The sequence below is a fragment of the Saccopteryx bilineata genome, chromosome 4 (genome assembly GCF_036850765.1).
Source record: "Saccopteryx bilineata isolate mSacBil1 chromosome 4, mSacBil1_pri_phased_curated, whole genome shotgun sequence".
NCBI classification, from domain to species: domain Eukaryota; kingdom Metazoa; phylum Chordata; class Mammalia; order Chiroptera; family Emballonuridae; genus Saccopteryx; species Saccopteryx bilineata.
The window spans coordinates 130,838,303-130,850,580 of NC_089493.1; the positions used below are offsets into that span (position 1 = coordinate 130,838,303).

The window sequence follows — 12,278 nt, forward strand, 5'->3', positions numbered from 1 at the left end:
TTACACTCAGTCATGCATTTTTTGGTTGTTTTCCGTGTAGGCCCTGACCAGGGATCAAACCATGACCTTGTTATTTCAGGAAAATGCTCTTAACTGACTGAGCTAACTGGCCAGGGTCAAGTTTTTATGAGTTTATTTGAGCCAAGCTGATGACATGTTGGGAAGAAAGATCTCAAATGCTTAGGAGAACGATAGGTTTGTAGTTCTCCTTACATGCTTGGAGTTAAGGAGGAAGGGAAGGAACATTACATGAAAGTAGGAGAAAACAAGGCAGGGGGAGTCTCAATGATTGAGTTACAGGATCGTTAACAAGGCCATGTGCTCTTTAAGGGTGGTTACACTTTCAAGGGGCTTGAAAAAAGAGGATTACTCCTGGCATTTCAAAGGTGTGTTGACCTAGATGCACAGGAACAACAAACAGGGTTTGCTTAATTGCAAAAATAAACCTTGTATAGGCCTGAGGTGTGACTACCTTCCATGAATGACCCAATTAAGAAATTTTTTCTGTATTCTTCCAAAGTTGGAAACGGGGAGGCAGTCAGACAGACTCCCGCATGCGCCCGACTGGGATCCACCCAGCATGCCCACCAGGGGGCGATCTCTGCCCATCGGGGGCATTGCTCCGTTGCAACCAGAGCCATTCTAGCACCTGAGGCAGAAGCCACAGAGCCATCCCCAGCGCCTGGGCCAACCTTGCTCCAATGGAACCTTGGCTGCGGGAGGGGAAGAGAGAGACAGAGAGGAAGAAGAGGGGGAGGGGTAGAGAAGCAGATGGGCGTTTCTCCTGTGTGCCCTGGCCGGGAATCGAACCCGGGACTCCTGCACGCCAGGCCGACACTCCACCACTGAGCCAACCGGCCAGGGTGACCCAATTAGGAATTTATGATCAGATCACCCTGTGAGGTTACTGTTCACAGAACCCCTTTTCACTCACACTGGAAAGAGCATTGGCCACTCTGCTGAGAAACAAAGAGCGCCATTCATGAATAGAAGATGTGAGCGATGCGTTGTGTGGGCCCCAGGGAGCTGGACAGGCCTTTCATGTCCAAGCCCATATGCACTTCTTGGGTTTTCCAGCATTTCCAACCACCTCAGACAGCCCTGTAGATGGCTGAACAGTGGGCACAGTCTCTCTTGTTGCCCTAAAATGCTTTTACAAACCCTTTGCTCAAACAGAAACCATGGCCACAAGTAGGGCTCAGGCTGTGGTCAGCACAGAGCACATTCAGTGCAGGTCACAGGAAGCCCCTGTGGACTTCTACAGAGTGCCACTCAGAAGATCATCATGGGCAAAGAAAACCATGCCAGGGCAGTGAGATCCCCTCTGATTGCCCCTTAGAGCCAAGGAGCCAAGGAATTTTAGCGTCCCTTCCCCTTATTTGAACAAACTCATCTCAAGGTCTTTATCCCTAATATTAGAGGATTGTTCTGGTGCATTTTCTGGTTGTTGTCTCATAATCAGGATAGAAATGGGGCAAGAACAGGGTTGGGAGGTGGGCTGGTCCTGGAGCAGCTAAGGGAGGGCTGGGAACCAGAGGCTTGAAAGCAGGAGATGTTACTGGAAGGACTTGCTGCTCTTCCCCTCCAGCTCTGAGCCTTCAGAGGGAGGAGAGACTGGCGAGGTGGTTTTGGCTTTCTGGCATTCCCACCTTGATGAGCAGAACTTCTCCTCCAGACCAGGGAAAGCAGATTTCAACCCCACACTTTCCCAGGGTCCTGAGCACTTCTAAGAAAGGAGGAGGAGCACAGGCTTCCGGAGTGTTTACTGCCTGTCAGTCAGACCCATTCAAGTGCAGGGGCACACCGGGCACTAGTGCTCACCATGATCCTGGGCCAGGATCATCATTCACCCCATGTCATGGACTCTGCAGCTCAAAAGAGGTGAAGGGCCTTAACTGAGGTTCCACAGCTATGAGGGCAGGTTGGGGTCTGAGTCTGGATTAAGTGGCTGGTGCCTTTTTTTTAGAGAGAGAGAAATAAATGTCAATTGTTGTTCCACTTATTTATGCATCCACTGGTTGCTTCCTATACATGCCCTAACCTAAGATCGAACCCTCAACCTTGGCATATCAGGAAAATGCTCTAACATACTGAGCTACCAGCCAGGGTGGCTGATGCCTTTTGATTCACCAGAGCATCCCCAAAAAGGTGGTGCTTATCTCAGGGAAGGGGACACTAACAGGGGTTTCTGGCGCCAGGACAGGGAAGCAGAAGTGAGACTCCTCTGAGCTGAACCGGAGACTCACCCAGGAAGCAGGCGCCGCCCCAGCCAAGCTTCTCCCCAGCTGAAGTCTATTGCCTCTGCTGCGCTGGGGCTAGAATCTCAGGACTGACCACATTCCCAGGTTGCTTCAGTCTGCGGCTGCGGCTAGGGGTGGGGAGGTGGCGGTGGCTGACTTCCTGCCTGTCTGGGACCCTGGGCAGTTCACACAGGTTCCCTGGGCCCAAGGTACTCTCCTCTACCTACACTGAGCAGCACTTGGTGGGACCCACCACTCCCATCAAGACCTCTCTCAAAAAAAAAAAAAAAAAAAAAAAAAAAAAAAAAAAAAAAAGACCTCTCTCCCTGAGCCAGTGCAGCGCTGAGTTGGGAGTGGGGGGAAGGCTACAAGAGGTGACTTCCCTTGATACTCACCTCCTTCCGTATGGCCTGAGTGACGCTGCTGCCTATCTCTCACCCCCATAGCACTATTGCTCACTCATCAGCCCACCTCCTGTCATCCTCTCTAGAACCTGGGGCTGTTACTATTGTCCTGATGTTAACCGTGAGGAAACGGAGCTTAGTCAGGGACAGTGTTAGCCTGCCCCAGACCCCAGAGCCACTCCACATGCTGTGGTCCTGCATGCAGCATCTCACAGCTTTTTTGGGAGGCTTTCTCTGCTCCTAGTGGTCACAGATCACCCCCATCCCTACTCCCCTCTCAGCTCCCTAATCTGACCCCCAACTGGTTTTGCCTCCTTCCCTAGGGGACCTTGCGGACTGGCTGTCCTCCTACCCTGCCCTGCTCATCTCCCTGATGTCCCAGACAGCCAAGGTTCCCCCAGATAAACAGAGCTGCTGAGGAGGTGCGTGTAGGTCCTGGGGATTGCTGGGAGAAGCCCAGTCCTGAGTGGGGCTCCTCTGCCTCCCAGCTCCTGAGGGGTTCTTAAATTGGCACCACTGCCCTGTGCTGGGAGACACCTGTGGCACAATGGCCTTGCAGCCTGGCCCCCTTGGCCTGCCTGGACTTGCCCCAACCCTAGGCCAAGAGGCCATGGAGATGTCCTGAAGCCCCTTCTTAGGGGGCCTGATGAGGTGCTAATGACTGAGCTAACTGAGCCAAGTGAGCTATAGCTGGCTTGCCCGCCAGAAGGTAGGGACTGCAGGAGGGCAGGGGACTGCTGCAGAGGGTGAGAAGGATGGCAAAGGCCCAGGTCCAGAGCAGGCAGCATTTGGTCATGAATGGTCCATTTACTAGAGCTGACCAGCTGCCTTCAAATGCAGCTGGGGAGGGGTGCAGCACGTGACACGCACTGTCCTGGGTGGGCCCAAGAGGCACGCATGCCCTCTGGCAGGCTTGAGCCCTTGTGGCCTCCTCCCTTGGTGATTCAGTCCTGCTGCATGAGGAGGGCCCGGCTGACTGTCGTCTTCCCCCGCATCCTTGCCACTGCTGTGCAAGTTGCTGATGAAATATGTCATACATGACATGTCAGACATGAAAGTTAGGAAGTGGTCCACACCAGAAAAAATCAAGAAAAGAAAGAAGACTGGCCCTGGCCAGTTGGCTCAGCAGTAGAGCATCAGCCTAGCGTGCGGAGGACCCGGGTTCGATTCCCAGCCAGGGCACACAGGAGAAGCGCCCATTTTGCTTCTCCACCCCTCCGCCGCGCTTTCCTCTCTGTCTCTCTCTTCCCCTCCCGCAGCCAAGGCTCCATTGGAGCAAAGATGACCCGGGCGCTGGGGATGGCTCTGTGGCCTCTGCCTCAGGCGCTAGAGTGGCTCTGGTCGCAACATGGCGACACCCAGGATGGGCAGAGCATCGCCCCCTGGTGGGCAGAGCGTCGCCCCTGGTGGGCGTGCCGGGTGGATCCCGGTCGGGCGCATGCGGGAGTCTGTCTGACTGTCTCTCCCTGTTTCCAGCTTCAGAAAAATGAAAAAAAAAAAAGAAAAAAAAAAGAAAGAAGACTGTCATTTTTTGTCTCAGTGCCGACAATAGCACCTGGTTGTAGAAGATGGAAAAGAGCTCTTTTTTGGATGTGTTGGGTAACCATAACTGATCCTAAACCATGTTTTGGGAATGCTTTCTGAGAAAGACTGTCACTATGCTTTGTAGGATGCAAGCTTCAAAACCCAGGAATCCAGAAAAGAGCAGCTGATGTTTTGTTTTGTGAATGCCAGAGCCAGCACCTCTGAAAAGTAAAATGATCTATGTGAGCCTTGAGGATGCAATCAAAAAGAAATTTCCAGCCTGATCAGGTGGTGGCGCAGTGGATAGAGCATTGGCCTGGGATGCTTAGGACCCAGGTTAGAAACCCCAAGATCACCGGCGTGAGCTCAGGCTCACCGGCTTGAGCTCGGGCTCACCAGCTTGTGTGCAAGATCATAGACATGATTCCATGGTTGCTGGTTTGAAGCTCAAGGTCTCTGGCTTGAGTAATGGGTCACTGGCTATGAGAACGCAATCAGTGAACAACTAAGGTGCCACAGTACAAGTTGATGCTTCTCATCTCTCTCCCTTCCTGTCTGTCTGTCTCTCTTTCACTCTTGCTAAAAAAAAGAAAAGAAAAGAAAAAGAAAGAAAGAAAGAAAAAAAGAGAAAGAAAGAAAGAAAGAAAGAAAGAAAGAAAGAAAGAAAGAAAGAAAGAAAGAAAGAAAGAAAGAAAGAAAGAAATTTCCAGCCCTGGCTGGTTGGCTCAGTGGTACAGCGTCGGCCGGCATGTGGATTTCCCGGGTTCAATTCCCAGTCAGGGCACACATGAGAAATGCTCATCTACTTCTCTACCCCTCCTCCTCTCGCTTCTTTCTCTCTATCACTCTCTTCTCCTCCCCTCCTGTAGCCATGGCTAGATTGGAGTGAGTTGGCCCAGGTCACTGAGGATAGCCCCATGGTCTCCACCTCAGCCATCGGTTCCCCAGTAGGGGAACATGCTGAGGTCTGTCTCTTTGCCTTCCCTCTGCTCACTGAATTTTAAAAAAAAGAGAGAGAGAAAAGAAATTTCCAGGCCTAAAACATGAATGTCAAGCAAATGGGCCAGAAGACCTCAATCAGGCTTGTGTTGCTGAAAAGCAAGGTGGACCCTTAATTGCAGCTTTTGCAGGATGCCCCGTGTGAACCAACATTCAGTGCCGCAAATCAAAAGTTTCCATGTCTAATGTTATCCTCTTGTAATATCAATAAAGCAAATATGTTTAGGCCAGAGTCTCAGATAGCTGAGGAGGGCAGCTATCTTATCACCTGTTAAACTAAATATTCTATAAACCTGTGCAAACAGCCCTAAATAAATCTTTAAAAATGTAATGTGTAAAAATAAAATCTAATATGTGATTGGTGTGAAATTAGATTTTTATTGGCCAAATGCCTGTTTTGGTGAGTTGGCTTATCAAGATATTTTTTGCTGAGCTCATGATTTTTATCCATGCCACAGTTCACAAAAACGGTGCAAGGTTTGCATACAAAGATAATGACTGCATCTTTATTAAACCTCAGCAATTACTTTTGTTTCTTATACTTGAAGCATTGGTTGTAATCTGATTATAATTTTGGCCTTGATTCTTAACTCTCTCTTGAGCTAAACTGAATAATGGAAAATAATCCTCATACGTAATAACACCAACACACTGAATAAGATTAAGTCAGGCAGTCTTTGAACTCTCCCAGATGTGTCTCAGAACTGTGTTCGCTTATAATCGGCACTGATCTCACAAAGGACTATTTTGAGCGTGTAGTTACAGTACAGGAAGCAAGCAGTTGCACCTGTGGTGAACTCTCTTCTTACTAGTTGGGAGACTGTTCCGAGAGTGACCTTGCATCTTAAAAGTCATAATGTCTTGCAACAGCCAGTTATAAATGCAAATGAGAGCTACATTGTAATTACACTGTGTTAATGAAAAATGATAAACCAGTGTATTGATGTGCTGGGACAAGTGTGATAGCTTTAATTGCATTTTCTTTTCATTGTTACTTCTGGTAACATAAGGTGTGGAAGAACATTAGATATACGTTTACTCTGGGGCCTGGGAGGACTTCTTCATTTCCTAAAGCAGCCTGTCAACCATATGTGAAAAGGGGAGCAGGTATGACACATGACGACACCCACAGAAAGCTGCTTCCTGGTGACACGTGGAAGTGAGTCTTTAACATCACAGGCATGACACTTTGAACAATGGAGAGATTTACAAACAGATGTACTTAGAAGTCACTGTATTGGCTATATGGAATAAAGAAAGCTTTTTCATTTCTTTAAGTGAGAGGTGGGGAAATAGAGACAGACTCCTATATTGCCCATACCAGGATCTACCCTGCAACCCCTGTCTGGGGCTGATGCTCAAATCAATTGAGCTGTCCTTAGTGCCTGAGACCGATGCTGAAACCAACCAAGTCACTGGCTGTGGGAGAAAAAGGAGTGAAAGGGGAGGGGGAGAGAAGCAGATGGTTGCTTTTCCTATGTGCCCTGATGAGAATTGAACCCAGGACGTCTGCACATCAGGCTGACGCTCTATCCACTGAGCCAACAGGCCAGGACAAGGAAGCATTTTTACTTGAAAATAAATAAAGAGAAGCATCCTGGTGTCCCCCACACCTTGGCCCTGCCTGGCTGTGGCCTGAAAAGACTTGTGTTCTGAGGTCACACGTGTTGGAAGAGCTCACTGAGTGCTTGGACGGCACAGTGCTCTGCTCTGGGGAAGGACTAAGGAAGAGGAGGACGGCCACTGCCCAGTCCTGGAGTCTCCAGACCTGCTGCAGCCCAGGCCAATGTAGGTTGGGTGCCATTGAAGGCGGCCTATGAGGACAGAAGTAATGTCACTGAATTGGGTCATCTCGGTGGGGTCTGGGGCTCACCCCATGCCAACCCTAGTCAGGATATTGGTCTGGACTCTGTCCCTCTGAGAACAGGTCTGTGTGACCCCCCTAAGGGGCTGGAAATTTCAGGGAGATGGACCTTATTCCTGCCCAGATGGAGGGCAGGAGAGTGAGTAAGGTCCACTTAGCTACAATCAAAAAGGAAACAGGAAACACCCTTTTCCCTCTTCCATTTCCCCCTCTTCATAGCCTACTCTGCAGCTAGGGGGAACTTGGTCACTTAGGGCCAAACCCCAGGGCTCAGCAAGGTAGAGTGTGGCTGTGACTCACACTGGCCCACCCAAGTCTAGCCCTGCTGTCTGCCTATGGCTTCGGAATGCACACTGCACTGTCTCTGGTCTCTGGGCCTTTAGTAAGGCTGCTCCCCTGCCAGGCAGCTCTACTCCTTTCTAACGAGTTAGGACCTATCCACTCTGCAGGCTCTGGTCCTTTCTGCTTCCTATTTCCACAGCACCCCAGCACCTGTTTCCACTCCTCCACGCTGCTCACAGGGCCCAGGACCCAGACTCAGGTCATCAGGAGAGAAGGTTGTAAGGCTCAATACCTCCCTGGACCAAATGCTTGTTCCATCCTCCTCTCCCCTATGATGCTCTCAGAACTGGATGATGAATGAGCTTATGGTATGGAAAACCATTGGTTGTAACAGTGATTTTTTTTTTCTTAAGTGAGAAGTGGGGAGGCAAAGAGACAGGCTGCTGCACGTGCTCTAATTGGGATCCACCCAGTAAGCCCCCTATGGGGTGATGCTCTGCTCATTTGGAAGCATTGTTCGATTGCTCAGCAACCGAGCTATTTCTAGTGCCTGAGGTGAGGCCATGGAGCCATCCTCAGCATCTGGGGCCAACCTGCTCCAACCAAGCCATGGCTGTGGGAGGGGGAGAGAGAGAAAGAGAGAGAGAAAGGAAGAAGGGAAAGGAGAAGGGGAGGGATGGAGAAGCAAATGGTTGCTTCATCTGTGTGTCCTGACTGGGAATCAAACCTGGGACTTCCACATGCCGGGCCAACACTCTATCACTGAGCCAACTGGCCAGGGCCGTAATAGTGATTTTATAACATGATAATAACTGCTCTAATTTTATGAGTCCCTACTTCTGAACCAGGCATTGTGCTAAGTACTGTTCACATGTACCCTTCCACAGCAACCATTCACTTAATGTAGGTTTTATGATCTCCTCTTTCCAATGAGGAAATGGAGGCTCAGAGAAGCCAAGCAACTCATCCAAAATCACACAGCAACAAAGTGACAATCTGGGGAACTACCACTTCACTACCCTCACAATGGGAGGGGAGTTATTATTATTATTTTGCCAGCCAGTTTCCTTTCTCCTTTCCCCTCCCTCCTTGCCTGTTATCCTCTGCCTGGTGAGCTTGCATCATCATTATGAGGGCCCGGAGGTCCAATTAGGGGCTCTCCCCAAGGAAACTGACTGAGGCAATCCCGGCCCCAAGAGGGCCTACCCAAGCCAAAGGTTTTTTGTTGTTGTTGTTTTAATTTATTTATTTTTTACAGAGACAGAGAGTGAGTCAGAGAGAGGGATAGACAGGGACAGACAGACAGGAATGGAGAGAGATGAGAAGCATCAATCATTAGTTTTCATTGCGCGTTGCAACACCTTAATTGTTCATTGATTGCTTTCTCATATGTGCCTTGACCGCGGGCCTTCAGCAGACCGAGTAACCCCTTGCTAGAGCCAGCGACCTTGGGTTCAAGCTGGTGGGCTTTTGCTCAAACCAGATGAGCCCGCGCTCAAGCTGGCGACCTTGGAGTCTTGAACCTGGGTTCTCTGCATCCCAGTCCGACGCTCTATCCACTGCGCCACCGCCTGGTCAGGCCCCAAGCCAAAGTTTTAATTAGCCATCACTGCTCTTCCAGAAACTCGGACCTGCCTGTGGTGACACCAGCCCAGGCTGGCTCTGCAGTGGGAGGCAGGGCTGATACCCAACCCAGCAGCACCCCAGCACCCTTGTCCCACTGCAGCTCCCCCGGTCCACCTCAGCATTCCCTCACTTAGTCCATTCAATAGGTTAATAAAATACATGGATTAAGTGACCTGATCCATTGAATGGATTGAATAAATCAAACACATTAATATGTATAAAGTGTGTATTGAAAATAGTGCCTGGTCCACTATTGTCAGTGTTAAATTTAAAAATTATCAAGTCAGCAGGACCAGAGGACAAGGGGCAGGGTGGGGGCACAAGGCTATTTTTGGACGTGAAGATGGCACGTTCCTAGGTCACCTGGCTATGATGGACAGCCCATGTGTGAGCTGTCCGCACTGTAAAGTTAGCTGTTGCAGCCCTTGCGATGAGGGCAGCTTGGGGCTGAGTACACAGCAGGACCTGGAGGAAGTGAGTGAGAGGTCTGGAAAGGAGGCCTGCGCCAAGCGCTGACCAAGCACTTTCTTCTTTTTTTCCTTTGTTTTTTTAATTTGTATATATTTTCAATTCGTTTTTCTATTTACCAAGCACTTTCTATACTGTGCTGTGCCTTACAGGGATTTATAGATAAGGCCAGCCAGGCTCAGACAGGCCGTCAGCATGTCCAGGGTCACACAACCACAGGGAGGCAGAGCAGGCTTCAGACCCAGCACCTTAGCCCTGGACACTAGAAACCTGACACCTGATCTGCACCTCAGACCACAGAGTGGCAGTCAGCAAGTCCTCAACACCACAGTCCCAACTCTCTCTGCCCCCACACAGCCTCCCTAAAACCTGAGGGCTCTGAGTGTGGAGTTTGTGTGGAGGACCCTGGAGAACCCTTTCCCGGGGCAGGGCTGGGAACTGAGCTGGTGACAAGGAGTGTCTGAGGCTTCTCCTACACCTCCGGGAGCACAAGGCCGCCCCACCATGACCCTGGCGTCAGCTGGCTTGGCTGCATGCCTCCCCCTCATCAGCAGCTGCTGTGACAGCCCCACACCAGACCTGAGCCCTCTGATGCTGTTGCTTGACAATCAGCCCTGCGTGCTGGAAACCCCAGCAGGCTGCTAACGAGGGGCAGCACCAGCCACCTGACCCAGACCCTACTGCCCAAACAGCCTCAGGAAGGCTTCCATGGACAGTCCACCCCACCTATCCATGGTAGGAGGGGGAAGGGGCCCGGACTGGACCAGCAGGAGCTGGATTGGCAACCCCCCACGACCTTTGAATTGGGGAACTGGGGGAAGGTAATTCCTAATGGAGGCCAAAGGCCAACTGAAGCAAGGCGGTCACTGGGCAGGATTCAGGGCTGTGGGTACAGCCTGTCCAGGCCCAAACCACCATCCTGGGAACAGCTGTGCTGCTGGCCTAGGACACAGAGGCCGGGGGAGGAGACCCCCAGAGAGATACACTGGTTGGGGAAAGGAAAGGAGGTGATTAGGAAGGCTGGCAGCAGTCCAGGCTCAGGGTTGGGGAGCAGCCTGCTGCAATAAGGAGGGGAAATGCATCAGCCTCTCCCTTTTCCATGGGGCCTCCTCCTCCTCTTCTCTTCACTCCACCAGCCCCGAGCTGGGGACCCCCAAGGTCGGGTTTGTAGGCAGCATGGGACATGCAGGTGGAGCTCAGCCAGAAGTGTTTCCATCCTGGGTCTGGGGGGTGGGACGGGAGGGAGTGGCAGTGTCACAAGAAGGAGGCTGGCGTGTGGGCAGGACAGGTCTTTAGGAGGTCCAGGTTCTAGGTCTGCTGGGCCCAGACCCTGGGCATGTGGCTGCCCCTTTCTAGGCCTCGGTTTTCCCATGTTGAAATAAAGGCTGGCAGCCGGCCAGTGCGGGTCTGGATTTTGGTTCTGTGGGTCCCAAGAGGCTGAGGGGGTGAGTGCAGGGGCTGTAGGGGAGCTTTGGGAAGCCGAGGTCCCTTTCAGTTTCCTCATCATGCATCCTGGGAGGGTTTTCTGCCTGCCTCTCCTTTCAGATGTGCAGAGCCCTCCTTTGGCATGAACCCTGCACTTCACAACCATGGCCTAATCAGCCCCATGCTGGGCACTAGGCTTCCAATGCTCAGGCAGACCCAGGCCCTGCCCTGGAGGAGAGCCCTCCACAATCTAGAAGGGAGCCAGGCTTGTAATCAGGCAATCTTAGCACAGAGATGAGTTTGGAATGCTATGGGGCCTCCAAAGAGGTGACTGAACACAGCCTGGAGCCCTGGAAGGCTTTCTGGAGGAAGGGGCCTAAGCTGAGTCTTGAAGGTTGACAGAAGTTATCAAAGAAAGAGCTGGACAAGCAGCCAAGGCTGAAGGAGGGCACATTCCAAAGCATGGGGGTGTGACCCAGCAAGGACCTCTGGCTGGCTCTGGGGACCACAGTGACAATAAGGGAGATAGGCAGAAGCCAGAGAGAAGCACTGGGGCGCCATGGGAGGCTCCAAGCCAGGAGGGGTGGCGGCATTGACAGCGTCAGATATGGGCATTGGAAGGACTTCTTCGGAAGTAAGGAGGGAATGTTTGCTATTGCCTCCAGTACCAAGCCAGACTCCCCAGTGGCTGAGCTCTGGCATCACCACAATGAGGGACCCTCCCCTGATTCAAGGCCCAGCCCCTATTCCTGAGGCTTCTTCAGCAGACCCTCCCACCCCCCACCTCCATTCCCACAGGAGCATACAGGCGTGCCCTGGGCTGTTTTCTATCTGCCCCTCTCGCTGTACTGGGAAACAGCAGCTGGGTCTCTCTTACTGCCAGCACGCAGCCTGGGAGTCCTCAATATCTGGTGGAAAGAAAGATGGGAAGGACAGTCAACCCTCACTGAATGTTAATCAGAGAGCTCCCATTTTTTATGGTAAGGCACCCCAAACTATTGTGTGTGGGCTCCCCTGCCCCGTGGCCAGTAGGCTGGCAGGCACAGTCCTCCAGAGAGGCTCATACTCTTTTCTTTGTCTTTGGGATCCCCCCCTGAGACTGATTTCCTCTGGAGGTGTGTGGGGTGGGGGGCTCCCTACTTTCTGCTCACCACAGTGGCAAATCTTCCTTCCCTGCAGAAGGAAGCTCTTGTGTGCCAGTGCCCCTTTGGCTCCCTCACTCAGATCTGACCCCCTGACCCGGCAACACCCCCAAGGCCCTGTCTGAGCCTGGGCTGCTGGCCACTGGTACAGCTCAACCCTCAGGCTCTGCGTGCTTGGATAGCAGGTTCCCAACTATCAGTTATGCTTAAACCTTCTCTTACCAGGGTTTGGGGATGGGTATCCAAGCTCCTCCACTGCTTGGTTAAGGGGTGGGGGTGCAGGGCAGTTCCTCTAGAGTTACCA

At 51.6% G+C, this 12,278-nt stretch overlaps 1 pseudogene; it reads left to right on the plus strand.

Annotated features, from left to right (window-relative positions):
* Window positions 1-3,695: 3,695 nt before the first annotated feature.
* Window positions 3,696-5,312, plus strand: LOC136335957 (destrin-like; annotated as a pseudogene).
* The last annotated feature ends 6,966 nt before the right edge of the window (window positions 5,313-12,278 follow it).